This window comes from Triturus cristatus, chromosome 7, assembly GCF_964204655.1.
Source record: "Triturus cristatus chromosome 7, aTriCri1.1, whole genome shotgun sequence".
Classification (NCBI taxonomy): Eukaryota; Metazoa; Chordata; class Amphibia; order Caudata; family Salamandridae; genus Triturus; species Triturus cristatus.
This window is the reverse complement of record NC_140590.1, coordinates 502,064,702-502,084,175: the sequence shown is the minus strand read 5'-3', so window position 1 is coordinate 502,084,175 and position 19,474 is coordinate 502,064,702.

Genomic DNA, 19,474 nt, shown 5'->3' with positions numbered 1-19,474 from the left:
CTAATTATGTGCCAATAGCATATCTCTTAACTGTACTTCTTACTGTATTTCACAGTGACAAAACAATTAACTCCAAATCAAATGTGAGTTTACCAAAGGGAAGGAGTACCGCTGAAAACACAAACAATCATTGTCATTTAATTAGCTGGGTGCAGCACACACAGCAATGTAAACACGAGACACTGCACATATCTCTACACTATGTGGCAGGCACCGTGGGGTGCCTGCCATATGGTACAGGGATATGTAGGTGGAAGCATAGGTGCCCAACAACCAAAGGCCAGGAGGACAGGTGTGCCTGCTACGGGCCCCCAATATCCCTTTCCACCAGCCTTTCCATGGGGGGTAACTCGCCCTGAAATGGCTGGCAGAAAGGGGCATCGTAATCCCTACGATGGTGCATTGTAGACATCGTCAGCATTATAGGAACTATGAGCCCCTCCCCCACACCGGCAGGCTCCAGGAGCCCAGTGGATGAGTGGCGGTTGGTCTTTACGACCGCCACATGGCCACCCACAATCATAATGTAGTTGGGTGGAAAAGTTGGTTACAATGGTGGGGAGACCACCACCGCCAGTCTGTCGATGGCTGTCTCCTCACGATTGTACTCAGCCCCTTACTCCATTTATCCATATGTGTGACTCCCGAGTTTGGTGTAGGCCTGTTTTGCATTCCGTGTTGGCGCCATCTTCAAAGTCACAAGATAATAAAAATGGAAAGAGAACAACACCCTACTGAACCCAATGTTACCGGTATTCAAAAGTAGGGCATTAGTGAACAGTATGTAAAAAAACACCCATCACACTTACTTTTATTGTTCAAGAATCATACCGATCTGCCATTAGACAAAGCTCACAAATAAGGCATATACAGATTAGAGTTCATTGTATGTGCCACCTCAACTGTCATTAATACAAAAACCGAAAGATAAGTGAATATGAAGCCAATATGGCATACTATATAGGAGCCATCCTCACAGTCACCGAAAATTGCAAAGAAGACTGTTTACAATTAGTCTGTTTATAGTGTAATGTGTATACCAGCATTTTAATTGAGCAGCATATAATATGCTCATAATTAAATTCCAAAAGTTGTTATTCAACACCTGTTACCTCTGAAACACAAGTAATTTAAAGCTTATCAAGGTGTAAATAAGGCCAAATCTGCATCTTAATACCATCCAACAAATTGGGATTATACAATTGACGACGGATGGACAGGAGAAGGGAAGATTAAACAAAAGACATGTCCACCTCATGTATATGTTCTTTATGATCCATTACTTAATTATTTTTTTTACATAAATCCAGTATACATATATTTCACATCGTGCCATAAGTGCTTTCATCTACTGCTGAGTAATTGGTCTCCCAAGAAATACTCAAGTTCTTGATCAATATTTAACCCTTCTTCCACACCTCGGAGCTTCATGATCCATAAGGATTGTGCTCTTTGCAGTGCCAACTCCCTATTGCCATGTCTTGGATCCAAAGGGATATGTTGTAGCCCATGAAATTGTATCATCCAACGTGTGGTTGATACACAGATAGAATAATGTAGATCTAATGGATAGCGTTCATCCCTAAGCTTTGATCCTCTATTATGTTGAGAGATTCGTTCTCTCAATTCTCCAATTATACTACCAATGTACATCTTGTCACATTTTCAAATATTTACATACACTACATATTTTGTACCACAATTTATATTTGCGAAAAAATTCTAAATAGTTGCAGTATTGTATTGTAACCTATATTTTTGATCCTCGACATAGCTACACACACCATAGCTTCCACAGAGTTATCTGGATACTTATTGTTCAAGTAGTTTGGGCTAATAATATTTCAGAAGGTGAGACTCCTTCTAAACGGCACACTAGGGAGCATATGTACAAGGAGTTAACGCTGCCGTAGCGCCACCTTTTTGACGGTACGGTGGCAACTTTTTTATTGCCATATGTACAAGTTTCCGGTGAAAATGTGCATTTTAAAGATCAGCACTTCCATTAGCAATACTTCAAGAAAATGAGATGCAAGGTAGGCGTTCCCGTGCAAAAACGTCCGCTAACCCCACTTTGCGATATTAACAAGGAATTCCTTGTATGGAGCAAGGCCAAAAAAACTGCCTCTAAATGCAGTTAGAGGTAGTTTTCTAAGACTAGGAAATAGCTGGTCTTAAAAATGGTGCAAAGACTTGGGACCACATTTCAGCAGGTTTTGGTGCTGGACAGTGCTGCAAGGAATGCTGCTGCACTGCCCTGTGACAAAACTACAGGGCAGGAATGCCCACCATCAATAATGTAGGGTGCATTCCTGTGCCTTTTTCATGAAAAGTGTTGCAGCGCTGCGACAAAACAGCGTTTGCAACACTTTTCAATACGCCCTTCTTGCGACACCCTGGATGCGCTGTATTCACTGTACAGTGCTCAATGTTGCAACTAATTACAGATACGTCTGGAATCCTGACGTATCTGTCAGCGCATTGCTGCAGTTGTGTCACTAGCATGACGCAACTCCAGCAATGCATGGGGCCTGCCTATCCCTGTGGTACTGCGTCGCCCTTACTCCTGCCATTAGGCAGGCATAAGATACTGACACAGTGCCGTCCTACTATTGTCTCAGTGAAATCTGATGGATTTCACTGTGCAACTCCTATGAGGCTTTGTTGCATGGGAATGCACCCCTGCATACATCATACCTGATGCAGGTATAATGTGGCACAGAGGTTCAAATGTTCAAGCATACATGCGTCACTTTGCAAAAATGGTGCAACATGGTGCAAGAATCATAATGCAAGTATGTCAAGAAACTGACGCACTGTTGGTGTGAAACTGTCAAAAGGGGCTCATGAATAAGCCCCCCTGTCTTTTTCACCTACGTTGGGGCACAATGACTGCCATGCACCAAAGCAGGCACCATTGCGCCATAGTGCAAGGGTGACTGTGTTGTGAAGTTGATTGGCTCCATCTCTTCTCGAGATGTCTACAGGGCATCTGGACTAGTGGAGGGTGGGAGTGACCCAGTTGGCCTTCTTGGAGTGTTGTTTGCCTGGTCTTTTCCTTGAGGTGTGCCGGGGTGTCAGCGCAGTTGGAGATCCATCGGAGGATGTTGTGCGCTGCGGTGTTATCGTCTGTAAGCGTTAGCGGAGTGGTGGTGCTGAGGGAATTGAAGAGAAGTTCTTCAGTGGCCTTGATCTTGCTGTGAGGGGGGGCAATGATGGCGGTGGTGTACGGTGGACATGGCGAAGATGTGATGTATCCAATGATAGTCAGTGCAGGAGAGTCTGGTGGTGTGGCTGTAGTTGAAATTCCTGCTTGCGGAGGAGACGTGCTCGAGCGTGTGTCCTGTTATGTGGGTTGGTGTGGTGACTAGCTGCTTGAGTTTGATGTTAGTGAGCTTCCCCAGGAGGGGGTGCTGTTTTGGTCACTGGGGTTGTCCAGGTGAATCTTGAGGCCTTTGATTAGGATGGGAGAGCCTGTGGTGCATGAGGTCTACAATGGTATTGGTGAATGGGAGCCCATGGCCCGGGGGGGCCTACACATGAGAGTGCCGCAGAGGATGGGGTTGGGGTTGGTCCAGAAACTGGAAGTGGAGGTGTTCCATGGTTACCGTTGGGTCATTAGAGTGCGTGGTCAGTCGGAGTGTGCTTTTGTAGGAGATAGCAATGCCTCCTCCTGGATGGTTGGGGGGGTCCTTGCAGTTGATTTAGTAGCCGTCAGGAATGGCAATAGTGATGTCCAGTCCGGATCAGAGGTTGGTCCAGTTTTCCATGAAGAAGGCGATGTTTGAAGAGGTTGCGTCGAGGAGGTCCCAAATTTCTGTTGCAAGTTTGAGGAGTGACCGCACGTTGAGGATGATGAAGTTGAGCCGGTCAGGTGCACTGTTGGTCGGCACAAGGCACTGGTGTGCTGATGTGGCCGAAGGTGCGTTTGTAGTTCTGACAGGCACATGGTTCAAGAGAATTCCACAGCGTTGCTAGATGGCAGGCGATATGGCATCCAGGGTTGATGGCGAGGAGGGTGCTGGCATTGTAGCGGTAGAGTGTCTGAGAGGAGGAGTCCTTTGTGCTGGGCATGGACCAGGGGCGGACGGACACAGATGGGCTTGTCTATGGCAAGGGAGACGTCCATTACAAAGAATTTTAAGTTTAGTAATAGAGACGTTTAAGTCTTAAGGTGGGTATGGATTTTGGGGTGCCAGGATTAATGTTAAGGTTCAGGGTGTGTTTTGGGGGGCAAAGGTGAATTTTAGCTTTCAGGGTGTGTTTGGGTTGTGGGGTGCAAGGGTTAATCGTACAGTTGCACTCACTGGAGTGTGAATAGTAATTTTCACCCCTATGCTATCCAGCACTTTCCCTACTGTTGAAATATGATTAGTATTAGTATGCATTGAAATGGAATGCGATGTAATGGTATGAGTTGTAACATCATATATTTCTTTAGCACACCAGTGGTATTCACGCTTCGCACGGGCGCACACCGGCTGCCATTGAGAAGTGCTGGAGGAGGGACTGGACAGCTGGGAGGTGAGAAACACGGGAATGGACAATGAAGGGGGGATGCTGGGGGGTTGTCTGAGCAGGGGATGTAAATATTTTTTCTAATGAATTCTTACCTGGAGGCCGGGTCCCACGTATTGTGTGCTCCTGCACTCCTGAATCTGCTTCCATGAACAGGAAGCAGCCAGACAGGCTCCCTCCCCTAAGCCAATCACAACGCTGCAATTTGACGTTGTGATTGTTCTTGAGCATCGTGACACGGCGTTCAGCCAGGGGATGGAGTGGTGGGCATGTTCTCCATGCAGGCTGTAATGCAGCCTGCATTACGAGCAGGGAAGAGCGCATGACTGCTTTGGGTGGCCTGAAAGGGCTGACCAAACAGTCATTGCACACTTAAGTGGGCATACCTCTCTGCCACTGCCCTGCTCTGTGAGTGGAGCAGCTCTACCCACCTTTCTGCTTGCAAAGGAAACATTACAAAAGGGGGTGGTGATGGACGGAGCATCAGAACCAATCAAACACTCACACCCAGTCAACAGATCTGGGTTTGATCTATCACCGTTCTTTAGCCCACTCTGCCAGCCCAGTTCAGACATGGCCATATGCAAATCAGTCTGACCCTGTGCCTCATGGGAACAGTCCAGCCCGAACTGCCAAGCCATGCCTTCCCTGGACCGGAAACAAGCTTCCTAGGACCGGTTTCTGGCATTTCAGCCGTCTTCAGCCAGGCTTGCTTGAATCCAGTGGCAAAGTGAGCAAGGGACTCAACGTTTGAGCATACCCTGCCAACTTATGGCGAACAAAGCGGTACAAAAGGGGGTGGTGATGGACGGAGCATCAGAACCAATCAAACACTCACACCTAGTCAACAGATCTGGGTTTGATCCATCACCGTTCTTTAGCCCACTCTGCCACCCCAGTTCAGACATGGCCATATGGTATGCTCAGACGTGGAGTCTGTGGTAAATATTTAATTACCTGTACTATTATTTATGCGGTAAAGTCTAGTAAGAATAACTCAGTAAAAATAAGAGGCAGAATCCGTGGTATTAGAGGTTCTGAAAGGCTTTATTCCTTACAAGGAATTATGGTTCGAACCATAGGCATCAAATTCCATCACCACGAGGGTTCAGGAAGGGAAGGCAATACATTATTGACAAGTAAAGATATTTATATGAAAAGCATTACATTAAGACAGATGCAGGAGGCGTAACAGCTGATAATATAGATAATAATACACATACGTAATGAAAAAAAGGCGTAAACATAGGCGTAGACTAGAAACGTCATTAAACATGATGTCACAGGTGGGTGGATCCATAAGAGAATCCTGCAATGTCAGCAGAAATACTTGGCAGAGATGCGTGCGCAGCCACATGACGTGTGATTGACGTGCAACTAGAGGGTGAAGGGGACTTGACATTTAGCTCTACATGTGGAGACAGAAGTCTGGGGGGTCATGTCAACCTAATCCCAAATCATATCTAATATCTTATGTTTAAAGAACTGTTTTATCCAAAAGGAAAGGTCTCTCGGACGGAATCTATTCTATACTGACTGTTAGTGCGTGTACAAGCGTCTAAGTGTCTACATGAGATGCGAGGGGGCAGGAATCTTCCATGGTAACAGGGGCTATGAATTACTTGCATGAGGACAGTGAGGCCTGGCCCTTTGCTCGGTAGCTGGAAGAATGTTTACCTAAACTACTAGACAGGAATGCATCGGATGAGGAGCGGAGCAGATAATCTTGAAGGTGAAATACAGTTTTTGGCAGGCAACAGGCCGGATCAGGCACCGTTAGCCGCGCAGGGAGTAGGACAAAGTTCATGGATACAGATGCGGGCTCGGACTGGAGCTTTCAGAGGCAGAAGGCAGGAAAAGGCTTGATGGCAGAATTCAGGGCCTACTCGCCTGAACTGTAAAACGTGGAAAGTGAACCACATAAAGTCGGTGGCCTTTCATACTTAGGAACGGAATATCCGACTCATTCATGGCGGATCTGAAAGAGGACATGTTGACGGTGGACGCACATGTATTTGCGTCTTCATAACTGGAACTGGAGGGAACATACATGTACTTGTAGCATGTACATGGAGCCGTTGGGGTCTAAGATAGGGGACATAATCTGATCATAAAATTCATATTTCCTCATTCCCTCCTTGTCCCCTACGGACCCTCAGGAGATATCGATCTTCATCAATCCATCAATCTGTTCATATAGCATCATTTGTTCTTCTTTCTTCTTCCGGGATCTTGAACGAAAACTTGGATGCGGAATACACGATGTGGCACACAAACCACAAATCGCTGGCCCACATTGTAGACATAAGCAGCAACTGAATAGTATGAGAAAGCCAATACCTAGGAAGGATAGAATCCTCCATCCCCAGGCTGACAACACGCTCCAGAACCAACCGGACCAAGTCCAGGTGCCTGGACTCTGGTGTATCTGGCTTATAATCTTATGAAGGCGAGTTATGGCTTTATATACTGACGGCGAGTTTTCTGGTATGAAAACACAGCAACTTGATCCGATGACCATACAAGATCCGCCCCTATCGGCCAGGATGACGTCAAGGACAAGACGATTTTGAAGCACAACAATCCGCATCGCAGACTGCTCCTCTGTTAAGTTGCCTAGGGCGGAAGTAGTCTCATTCACTACTGCTTCAAGGGTTCTAGTTAATCTACGTATCAGTATACTATTAGTGACTGTACCTATATAGGGAAAGAAACCTTTATTGAAATCTGTGTATTGCTCCCATGCCGTTTCAGTGTAATCGACAATCGGGAGATCTCTCTGCTGTCTATTGGGTACTAAATGAGTATTTCTGTGATAATCAGGAGGGGCTAGGAAAACAGGTGGCAGAAGGAATGCTATGTAACAGGTACCATCCCAATCTAGAGGTAAACGTATATATGCAGTCTGGCCACATATGAAGTAGGAATGACGAGAAGCTCTGAATGTAGACTTGCCTTGATCACTGAATTTTATTACAGTGGTGCATTTACTATGGCCCATGTGTATGGAACCATTCTTTCTTACACATAATTCACCTTTAACTGGAAATACTGACATAGCGGGCAAGATTGGTGTAGCTTCGGATTCAACATTCAGAATCATGAGGTTAAGTGTAAAGTTACCTAATCCATATACTTCATTTTCTAGATCAGTTCCTGTTCTTTTGGGAAGTCCCTCCTTGTTAGGGTAGCAGACTTTAAGCAAAACTAGGTTCAGGTTTCCCCATACCCAGTTGTCTTGATAAACTACTGAATTTGAATCTAGGGAATTAATCAAACTAAACCATGCTCCACAGGAGCCATTGTGTGTGAATGGATACGGAAAGAGAGGCAAAACTCCCTTATAGTTCTGATAGGGAGGGAGTCGGCCACATATCCAACAATTGGTAGCATTGCTGGTCTGATGGGAATGATGTAACATACTAATAAAAGTGTTGTTGCGCAGCGCAAATCTATAAGACAACTCATGCGGAGGTAGTTCGCTAAAGGAATGTTCAGCAGTAGCATTGTAAGCACGCTTAGAAATAGGGTAATACATATGTAGCAATACACTAGAAATGATGATCAGAAGACTTAGAAAAAACAAAATTAATAATGTCACTATGCAGTGACTACGAAGCGATTTACAGTACGCATGTTTTTTAAGCTGTATCTGTCTATTTCTCTCTCTATTTCGGTCTAGAGGACACATGTCAGAGACAAATTCAACCGATTCACCTTGGAGAGGACTTAAACAATCAAATTGTCTGACTTGCTAGACCTTAGTTTCAGTTTATAGAGTTCATTCTCCGTCTTTTCAACCAAGGGGAGCTTTGAGTCTGTCTGTGAGGGAATGCAGGGCTGAGTGTTCACATCGGACGGTAGTCCATAAAATTTCTTTATATGGCTCGAGTGCAACCACCCTTTACGTCCCTCAATCTTCACGGCTGTCCTTGTGGTCAGCAAGACGAGCTTGGGCGATTGCCACCTAGGCTCCAGCTGGGTCTTCCGGTCGAAATTCCTCACAAGAACCAGGTCACCTGGAACCACGTCATGGGGCTTCACCTCAGTGTTATCGGGAAAAGCTGCAGCTACCTGTGAACGACAAGATTGTAGTGCAGACATCAAGGAAGCCAGGTAATCTGTCAGCATATTACAGTCAACATCAGTGATTTTACGAGGTATAGGCGTCCCCCACATATTTGGTGGTCTACCGAAGATCACCTCATACGGGGATAGCCCTGTTCGAGAATGTGCTACCATTCTCATGTAAAAGAGCGCAACTGGTAAGGCTACTATCCAATCAACACCTTTTTCTCTACATACTTTGGACAATTTAATTTTCAGAGTTTGATTATGACGTTCCACGAGACCTGCTGCCTCGGGATGTCGGACACAGTGGAATTTCCATTGGTAACCTAACAGAAGTGAAACGTGTTTCATTAGTTCGGATGAGAATGGCTGGCCGTTATCTGAGTACACGACACGTGGCAAACCGTACCGTGGGAAGAATTCTCGAACTAGCTGTTTGGCAGTAGTCGGGGCAGTGTAATCTGAAACCGGGTAGGCTTCTGTCCAACGGGAAAGAGCACAGACAACTACGAGAACATATTTGAATCCTCGACATCGTTCCATCTGGATATAATCCATCTGGAGGACTTCAAAAGCGTGATCGGGAGGTTGAAATCCACCTTGCTCTACGGGAATGCTTTTACCGGGATTGAACTGACAACATATCATACAGGTACGTACTTTCTGTTTGGCTGCTGCTCGCAAGTGTTTGTTGAACCAAATGTGTTGAATGCTGTCCAGCATAGCTTTTTCTCCTAGGTGCGCTGGACTATGTATTGTGTTAATGATGACTTGAACCATGGAGTCGGGAAGAAACCATATAGATTTTCCCTTCGTCATCCATCCTTGATCCGTTTGGATCCCTCCTAATTCAGTCCATTTCTTTATTTCTTCTGGTGTAGCATGTGTCTGTATGTCAATAACATCAAGGGCGGGATCCTTAACTATCATGCAATGTGTTGGTGTCGGAACTATTGTCTTTGTCATGTCAGTTGTATGAGTCTGATTCTGAGCAGTCTGTTTAGCTGTTCTGTCAGCTAGGTCGTTACCCTGAGAAATGATGTCGGTAACTTTTGTATGGGCTTTGCATTTCATAATCAATATTGCAGTAGGTAGATGAATCGCGTCTAATAGGGCTTGAATGAGGGGTCCGTGTTAGATGTGGGTACCGTGAGAAGTTAAATAACCTCTCTCTCGCCACAGTACGCCGAAGTCATGGACGACTCCGAATGCATAACGTGAATCTGTGTATATGTTGACTTTCTTATTTTTGGCTTGAATACAGGCTTGTGTCAGAGCGATGAGCTCTGCTGCTTGAGCTGACAGAGTGTTAATACAATTTGTTTCAACGACTTCAGTGTCTGTTGTGACTGCGTAAGCGGCCACTAACTCTCCTGTACTTGTTCTCATACACGAACCATCTACATACAATGTCAGGTCCGGATCTGATAAAGGGATATCTGTCAAGTCTTGTCTGGGTTTCGTCGTGATAGTAATGACTTCAATACAATCATGTGCTAATGGATCTGTTCCGTTTACTGGCAAAAGTGTGGCAGGATTTAATGTATTACAACGTCTGATTTCTATGTGTGGCTGAAACAATGTTAATTCATAACCGGTGAGTCTTGCTATAGTCAAGTGTTGTGTTTGTGTGCGGTTCAAGAGAACCTCTACTGCGTGTGGTACTTGTACTGTCAATTGATGTCCTAACACTATGGCATCGCTTTGTCTGATTGCTAAAGCTGTTGCTGTTGCTGCCACTGATTTCAGGCACGCAGGGAGAGCCTGAGCTACGGGATCTAATGTACTAGAAAAATAAGCACATGGTTTGTGTGATCCTGCTTGTTCCTGAGTGAGTACTGACAAGGCAGTACCTTCGCGTTCTGTAACAAAGAGTGTAAAATGTTTACTGTAACATGGTGTTGCTAAAACAGGTGCTTGACATAAAGCTTTCTTTAAGCTTTCAAAAGTTTGCGTATGTTCTTGAGTCCAAGGGAGGACAGTCGATGTGGCTGCCTCCTGTGTTGTCAACTGAATGAGTGGTTTTGCTAGAAATGCATATTGAGGGATCCACTGCCTACAGTATGAAGTGAGGCCTATAAAAGCCCGCACCTCCTTTTGTGTCTTAGGTGGTGGCATGTTAGCAATTAACTGGATGCGGTCAGGTGTAAGCTGTCTTCCCTCCTTGGACAGCAAGTGCCCAAGATAAACAACTTGCTGGACACAGAATTGCAGCTTAGAAGGGGACACCTTGTGCCCCTTGTCGGCCAGAAATTGTAAAACCGTCAGTGACGCTTTTTCACATTCAGGTTCGCTTCGGGCGGTGATCAGCAGATCATCGACATACTGAAGCAAGGCAGTGTTAACTGGCATGTGGATACTGTCAAGTTCTCGTTTCAGTGCTTGGCTATAGATGCTGGGACTTTCTGTGAATCCTTGAGGTGCGCGTGTGAATTTAAAACTTCGTCCATTTAAACTGAATCCGAACAAATATTGACTTTCCGGATCTATTGGGACGCTAAAGAAGGCATTCTTGAGATCGATTACAGTAAAGAACGTTGCTTCTGAATCAATAGCTGTTAATAATGAAGAGATATCTGGGACCACAGGGTATTGTGGTACAATACATTTATTTAATTCGCGCAGATCAATAACTAATCGATATACTGGTGGTCCTTTTGGATCCGTTCTTTTAAGAATCGGAATTATCGGGGAATTACATACATTGGAGTCGGTTTCCACAACCACTCCTTGTGCAATGAGCTCGTCAATGATTTGCAGCAAAGCCACAACAGCATCTGGTGGTAACTTGTATTGTCGCATTCGTGGTAGCACCACTCCTGTTTTTAGTGTGACTCGATATGGTGTAATGTTCATGCAACCAACATCAGTAGGGCCTTGTGCCCATAAATGTGTAGGTAAATTCTGCAGCCGGTGATCCATGTCTCTGGACACGTAGTGACCTTTGAAGTCACGTAAAAATAATCGTACTCCTTCCGGAGAACAACATATTATAGCTCCTAGAGCTTTCAATGTTTTTATACCTAACAAGTTTTCTGGACATGATTTAGTAAGCAATAAATCTGTAGTTCGTGTCAATGGACCAACCGTAAGTGGAAGGGGTTGCGATACTTCATTAATGATAGGCTTTCCTGAGAATCCAAGGGAAATATTCTGTGAGCCTGAGAGGGGTGCCCCTGGAACTTCACTGCGTCGTATAGTTGTTCTGCTTGCCCCTGTATCAAGTAAAAACTTTCTGTCTTCCCCTAATAGTTCACTATGTACATAAGGTCCCTCTTGATCTACAGGAACCTCGATAAGGGGTAACCCAACTTCCCTCTCTAGGCTATTTCATGTGTATCGCTGATAATCGGGATAATCTGCTTGTGCATACTGGTACATCTGTTGTGTCGTTGCTTGTGTTGCAGCAATAGGCTGTGCTTGTGGTGTTGCTACGGTCTGTTGTGGAGCTGCCTGTTGCGGAACTGGCCTAGATTGTGCATGCTGAGGGATTTGTGGTTGGTTCTGATCCTGTCTAGGTGGACGTGGTCTTTCCTGGGTTTTACCCGTGGCGATATTATGTTTCAGAACTGCACAATCGTGTATATAATGGCCTTGTTGTTTACAATAGTTGCATGTCCCTTTCGCCGGACCTGTGGAATCACCCTTTTTATGGCTATCAGCTGGAACTGACTGAGCCACAAGCATTTTCATTTTCGTGTCTTTCATACGTCTTTGTTCATGTTCTTGTTCTTCTCCAATTCTATTGTGGTGATATTGTAACATCTGTAACATCTGTGAAGGGGTGTTACCTTGCCAGGTACTCTCGAATTTCAATACTCTATTCTTAACTTGCGGTAGGGAATTTTCAACTAATTTTGTCACAAACAGATGTGGATATGACTCGCTACTTGCTTTTATGCCACTATTAATACCAAAACATTTTTCAAATCGGGAATAGAAATCACTAGTGTCTTCATCTTGCTTTTGTTTACAGGCTGAGATTGCACCCCAGTCCTCCTTTTTCGTAGTTAATAAACGTGGCAGTACCTGCACTAGTAATCCTGGTAGTGCTGTAGTCTTTTCCCCAAGCCCTGATCCTGCAGCTCGAGCCTTTTCTTCGTTTTCTAATGCTGTCCAATCTATCTTTTGGTCTCCCACCTCCCATTCCTTTTCTTTGAGTTTCTCGTAAATACCGGCAGGCATTAATACTTTTAATATTTTCATAATGTCGGGGTAGGTATACTCTCCCATGAGTAACATGTCTTTTATCTCACGGTGGAAACCTGCTGGATCCTTGTCATGGCTGGGTACTACTTTCTTCATTTCTAATAATTCAATTTTAGTTATAGGCGTGTACACAAACACGCGTTTAAAGGTATTATCTTCACCTCTGATTGGGTGTACTTCGCGTAAGGGATTCTGTCTATCTATGTGATACATTTTTCTTCCCATAGTGGGAACTGGAACATGTTCTGGGCATACGAAAACTATATACTGGTTTCGAAATTCTAGAATTTCTTTAATTAAATCAGTACCTGACCCTCTCCATTTATTCGTGAGTAATTCTGTCAATATGTCAGGTAGGGGTCCAGGATCGGAGTGTTGGCTTTTATATAATATAAGGAGGTGTTGAATCATGTATATACCAGCTAATCGTTGTTCGTCTGGGTTAAGATTCAGAAACGTGTGTGCTAGTGCATCATCACTGTATTTGCCGGAACTGTCAGCCCATTGTACTGCTGACCTGGCTAATTCTTGTTCATCCATGGAATCGAGCATATGGTACCCCCTTCGGTCTCGGAGTAGTTTATCAGCAGCTTGGAATAGGTGTTCAGGAGACCTTGTATTTAACATAGGGGCTTGAAAATTTCTGTTACATTCTGGACGTATCGGACGTATTGGATCATTAAAGCATCTGGTGTTATTAAAAGATCTTCCTTTACCTACATAAGCCATTGTCTCTAAGTGTCCTGTGGGCATTTCTGATTCTTCGTCCTCCTCTCCCTCTGATTCATGTTGGTCTGTCTCTAATCTTTCTTTATGTATTAGTTCTACTTCTTTGCGGATCTTTCGGCACATAACTACTATACATGTCTGTCTATCATGTTTCCCTTCTGATATATTCTGACCCCATCTGGTAAGTACTTGTATTTCCTTCTGCTCTACCTCAGGCCTGTCTTGGTTTCTGATCACACAGTTTATGAAGAAGCGTAACAGTTGTCTCTGTACATCCACTTTCTGGTATTCCATGGCTTCGTCAATACTTTCAGGGCCTCGCCCTGATTGGACAAAGTGATATATGTTGTCTAAATGTGCCATCATTCCTGGTAGCGTCGCTAAATACCTTGAAGCTCGTCGTATACGTAGTGATGACAGCAGCATACCGTCCCGTCTACCGGGCACAGGATCATATCTACAATCCACTAGATGCTCCTTAAACATGTCGGAAGTTGCTAGTTGGGGTGTACGTTCGTATGCTAAATCTCTAAGGGGTAATTTATTTCCTCGGGGTGGCGTGGCAAAAATTTCTGTCGTACCTCCTGTCGCACCGTCTGAGGTGCTAGGCACGAAAGGATTAGTTGGATGTAAGATAGAAACTGTAGATGTAGGAAAAGCGGTAGAAACAGATGGACCTGTGGGAATGTGCGTAGGAGTTTGTTGTTGCGGGGATACAGACGGATGATCTTGGCGTTGAGCACCATCGGTAGGCGGTGTGTGTGGCGGAACATTAGCATATTCAGGCGCTACATCATCTAAATAGGAAGAAAGGAAAACATCTTTTGCTGTTTTGGGATGTGCTTTTATCGGGAGTAATGGAGGTGTCAAGTCTTTCGGTATTTCCGGGGTGGCCTGAGGTAACCCTTCGGCCAGAAGAGGATACATACCATTCATAAGGGTGTTTCTTTGTCTGCCTACTTGTTCTGTTTTTACTCGGGTACCTTCCTCAATTAATATATTTTCTAGAGCTTTATTTGAATTCTCCCTACTTTTCTCTTCCTGTCTGAGCGTTTTTTCTGTACGTCTATATGATTCTTTACGCCATAATTCAATGGCATCTTTCTGTGACTGTCTGGCTTTCTTTTTCCATAATTCTTCTTCTACTCTCATGATGCAATCTGCATCCCAGGTCCCGGCTGCGGGCCACCTCTGACTTTCTGGTAAATCTTTGGTGTATTCCACCCATAAATCAAGAAATAATACGGCATCTAGGCCATGCTTATGATACATAAAGTACCCTGGAGTGTCCCTAGGTGGAATGGGAACAGCTTCTTCGAGTACCCCTTTTCTGGTTTTGATCTGTCTTAATTTTGAAAAGAGCGGCATTTTTAGACCTTATTACTTAATCTTGAACACACTTAATACAATAAACACAATAATGAACAATCATTCACACCACAATATGTAGATCGTACTAAAACATTTAACATTTAACAGTTAACGAACGATGATAACTAATAGAAAACTAGTTACTGACATAATACTAACACTAGATAATACTGAATTATATACAAGACATACTAGATATACTGCTAAACAGTACAGATACACTGCTGAAACAGTGCAGACCGGATTTGTGTACCCAAACCCGTCTTGACCGGCACAAACTATGTGCACGTCTAAATGCCTCCCCGGCAACGGTACTCACCGGGTAGCACGGAACGGAAGGCCTCGGAACTGAACTGGACTGGACCGGACTCGACTCGACTCGGAACTTCGGAACCTGGTGGGCCTCTGTATACCTCGGATCTTGCTCTCTCAGCTAGGCTCTGGTCGGGATACTTCGCACTTCTCACCGCCTCGTCTGGGTGTTGATCGCAGCCTCAGTCACCCCCGCTTGGCCGGAGGGAGATACAGGAAATCCTGCGGGTACGCGTTTTTGTCCGTTCAGCCGTGGCAGGAGACCGGGCCTGCAACGCACCTCCGGCGCGTGAGATGAGAAAGTGTCCCTGTTCGGGCGCCAATTTATGTGGTAAATATTTAATTACCTGTACTATTATTTATGCGGTAAAGTCTAGTAAGAATAACTCAGTAAAAATAAGAGGCAGAATCCGTGGTATTAGAGGTTCTGAAAGGCATTATTCCTTACAAGGAATTATGGTTCGAACCATAGGCATCAAATTTCATCACCACGAGGGTTCAGGAAGGGAAGGCAATACATTATTGACAAGTAAAGATATTTATATGAAAAGCATTACATTAAGACAGATGCAGGAGGCGTAACAGCTGATAATATAGATAATAATACACATACGTAATGAAAAAAAGGCGTAAACATAGGCGTAGACTAGAAACGTCATTAAACATGATGTCACAGGTGGGTGGATCCGTAAGAGAATCCTGCAATGTCAGCAGAAATACTTGGCAGAGATGCGTGCGCAGCCACATGACGTGTGATTGACGTGCAACTAGAGGGTGAAGGGGACTTGACATTTAGCTCTACATGTGGAGACAGAAGTCTGGGGGGTCATGTCAACCTAATCCCAAATCATATCTAATATCTTATGTTTAAAGAACTGTTTTATCCAAAAGGAAAGGTCTCTCGGACGGAATCTATTCTATACTGACTGTTAGTGCGTGTACAAGCGTCTAAGTGTCTACATGAGATGCGAGGGGGCAGGAATCTTCCATGGTAACAGGGGCTATGAATTACTTGCATGAGGACAGTGAGGCCTGGCCCTTTGCTCGGTAGCTGGAAGAATGTTTACCTAAACTACTAGACAGGAATGCATCGGATGAGGAGCGGAGCAGATAATCTTGAAGGTGAAATACAGTTTTTGGCAGGCAACAGGCCGGATCAGGCACCGTTAGCTGCGCAGGGAGTAGGACAAAGTTCATGGATACAGATGCGGGCTCGGACTGGAGCTTTCAGAGGCAGAAGGCAGGAAAAGGCTTGATGGCAGAATTCAGGGCCTACTCGCCTGAACTGTAAAACGTGGAAAGTGAACCACATAAAGTCGGTGGCCTTTCATACTTAGGAAAGGAATATCCGACTCATTCATGGCGGATCTGAAAGAGGACATGTTGACGGTGGACGCACATGTATTTGCGTCTTCATAACTGGAACTGGAGGGAACATACATGTACTTGTAGCATGTACATGGAGCCGTTGGGGTCTAAGATAGGGGACATAATCTGATCATAAAATTCATATTTCCTCAAGTCCCTTGCTCACTTTGCCACTGTTTCCGGTCCAGGAAAGGCATGGCTTGGCAGTTCGGGCTGGACTGTTCCCATGAGGCACAGGGTCAGACTGATTTGCATATGGCCATGTCTGAACTGGGGTGGCAGAGTGGGCTAAAGAACGGTGATGGATCAAACCCAGATCTGTTGACTGGGTGTGAGTGTTTGATTGGTTCTGATGCTCCGTCCATCACCACCCCCTTTTGTTCCGCAAAGGAAACATATCATGTCTCCATCAGAAGGTTATCATCATGTTATTATTTTGACACTTCTTGCACTGCTTGAAAGTAGTGGGCCGATGCTGTTTCGCCATAGCAGATGAGCCGCCACTGTGAGTGCATCATCCACAGGTGCTAGGCCTGGGCGACTCGACCACCAGGCCTCTTCCACTACGTGTCCCATCTTCTCCTTACCTGGACATTGACACCATGGCGCAATTCACTGCACTCTCTCCAAATCTGTGACTCAGCGACCAGGAGCCTCAGACAGGTGGTATTTCACAAACCTGGGTACAGCAGTCAGCGCCAAGTCTGCGGGTGAACCTCCTGATGCAGGTGATGCATCAAGGCCTCCTTAGGCGTGAAGTTGCAGCGCTCCCGCAACACAAGATGGGCGGGGGCCTCACCATCCACAGCATCCAGCCAGTGCAACATAATCAGGCCTGTGATGCATAGAGGTGCCGCCCACCATTGATAGACTTTGTGCACCATGGTGTAGTGGTGGATCGTAGTATGTGATGCAGACCTCCATATGTTGGTGCACAGGAGCACCTCTACCATTCACAGCTACAACAGGCTCAAGGTAGTCTTCTCACACAGGTCAGCAACGTTTCACCTTGCGACCTGCCAGACTTCACCACCAGGTAAGGGCGATCGCGGTGCCTCAATGTCTACCGCCATGGCCCATTGATTTCACAGCACCTCAGCATTCCAGGCGCAGGACCAGCAAGGCCTCCAGGCCCCGGGCACTGTCTGCGCTTTTACACTTTTGGATGCTATGGTGTTGGAAGGACTGCACATTGAAAAGTATGCATCACTGGTTTTGCACCGAAATGCGCCTCTTTTCATAGATGTAGCCATGAATTTACTCTTCCCCTGGGACTCTGGCTGGTCATCCTGGATGTAGGGGGGCTTGAGGGGGTTGTTGATCTATGATGCACTTGGCCCTGGCTGCTCCATTATGCATTCCATTGTTTTTTTCCTATTTTTCATTGGAGTTGGACTAATCGGCTATTTTTGCCTATGGAGGAAAAAAACTCACATTGGGCTGACTAACGTATGTTTTTTGCTCTAATGGGCCTTTCGTTAGTATTCACCCGCAAATGCCAGAATTCCTATTGCCTTCACGCTTGTGTTAGCAGCAGTTTTCACCGCGCCTCCCTGAAACTATCGCGTTGTAGCGACATCTTGCAAATATGTCGACTAACAGGGCGATAGTTTCCAGCGGTACACATCGGTAGGAAAACTATAACGCCAGTCCTTGTACATATGGCCCTAGGTTTCATAGTAACACAGCTAGCAGTTATGGGATCAGCAGTAAGTATATCCCAATGTTTAAACAAGCTATGGCTCAATTTGTCTGTAACTGAACAATATGAGGTGACTTATCGTATTGGAACCCTCTTGGTTGATTCCCTTCTCCTGTTTCTTTCTTCATTAATATTATTTTAATTATTACCTCCTTCTCTTAAATCTGCTTTGAAAATACTTAATCAAAAACAACAGTTGATGGACAGAATGCAGAACAATGTCATACATTCACCCCAGTACAGAGATCTGGGCCTAAATCCATCGTTTTTTTGCTCACCATGCCGTTCCAGTTTGAACCCAGCCATATGCAAATCAGTCTTGACCCTGTGCCTCATGGGAACAGTCCAGCCCGAACTGCCAAGCCAGGTCCTCCCTGGACTGGAAACAAGCATCCTAGGACCGGTTTCGGGGTTTCACCCCTCTTCAGCCAGTATAGATTGATTCCAGTGGCATGGAGAGCACGGGACCCACGTCTGGGCATACCCTTCCCACTCGGGGTGACAAAAGCAAAAACAACAGTTGATGGACAGAATGCAGAACAATGTCATACATTCACCCCAGTACAGAGATCTGGGCCTAAATACATCGTTTTTTTGCTCACCATGCCGTTCCATTTTGAACCCAGCCATATGCAAATCAGTCTTGACCCTGTGCCTCATGGAAACAGTCCAGCCCGAACTGCCAAGCCAGGTCCTCCCTGGACTGGAAACAAGCATCCTAGGACCGGTTTCGGGGTTTCACCCCTCTTCAGCCAGGATAGATTGATTCCAGTGGCATGGAGAGCACGGGACCCACGTCTGGGCATACCCTTCCCACTCGGGGTGACAAAAGCAAAAACAACAGTTGATGGACAGAATGCAGAACAATGTCATACATTCACCCCAGTACAGAGATCTGGGCCTAGATCCATCGTTTTTTTGCTCACCATGCAGTTCCAGTTTGAACCCAGCCATATGCATATCAGTCTTGACCCTGTGCCTCATGGGAACAGTCCAGCCCGAACTGCCAAGCCAGGTCCTCGCTGGACTGGAAACAGGCATCCTAGGACCGGTTTCGGGGTTTCACCCCTCTTCAGCCAGGATAGATTGATTCCAGTGGCATGGAGAGCACGGGACCCACGTCTGGGCATACCCTTCCCACTCGGGGTGACAAAAGCAAAAACAACAGGTGATGGACAGAATGCAGAACAATGT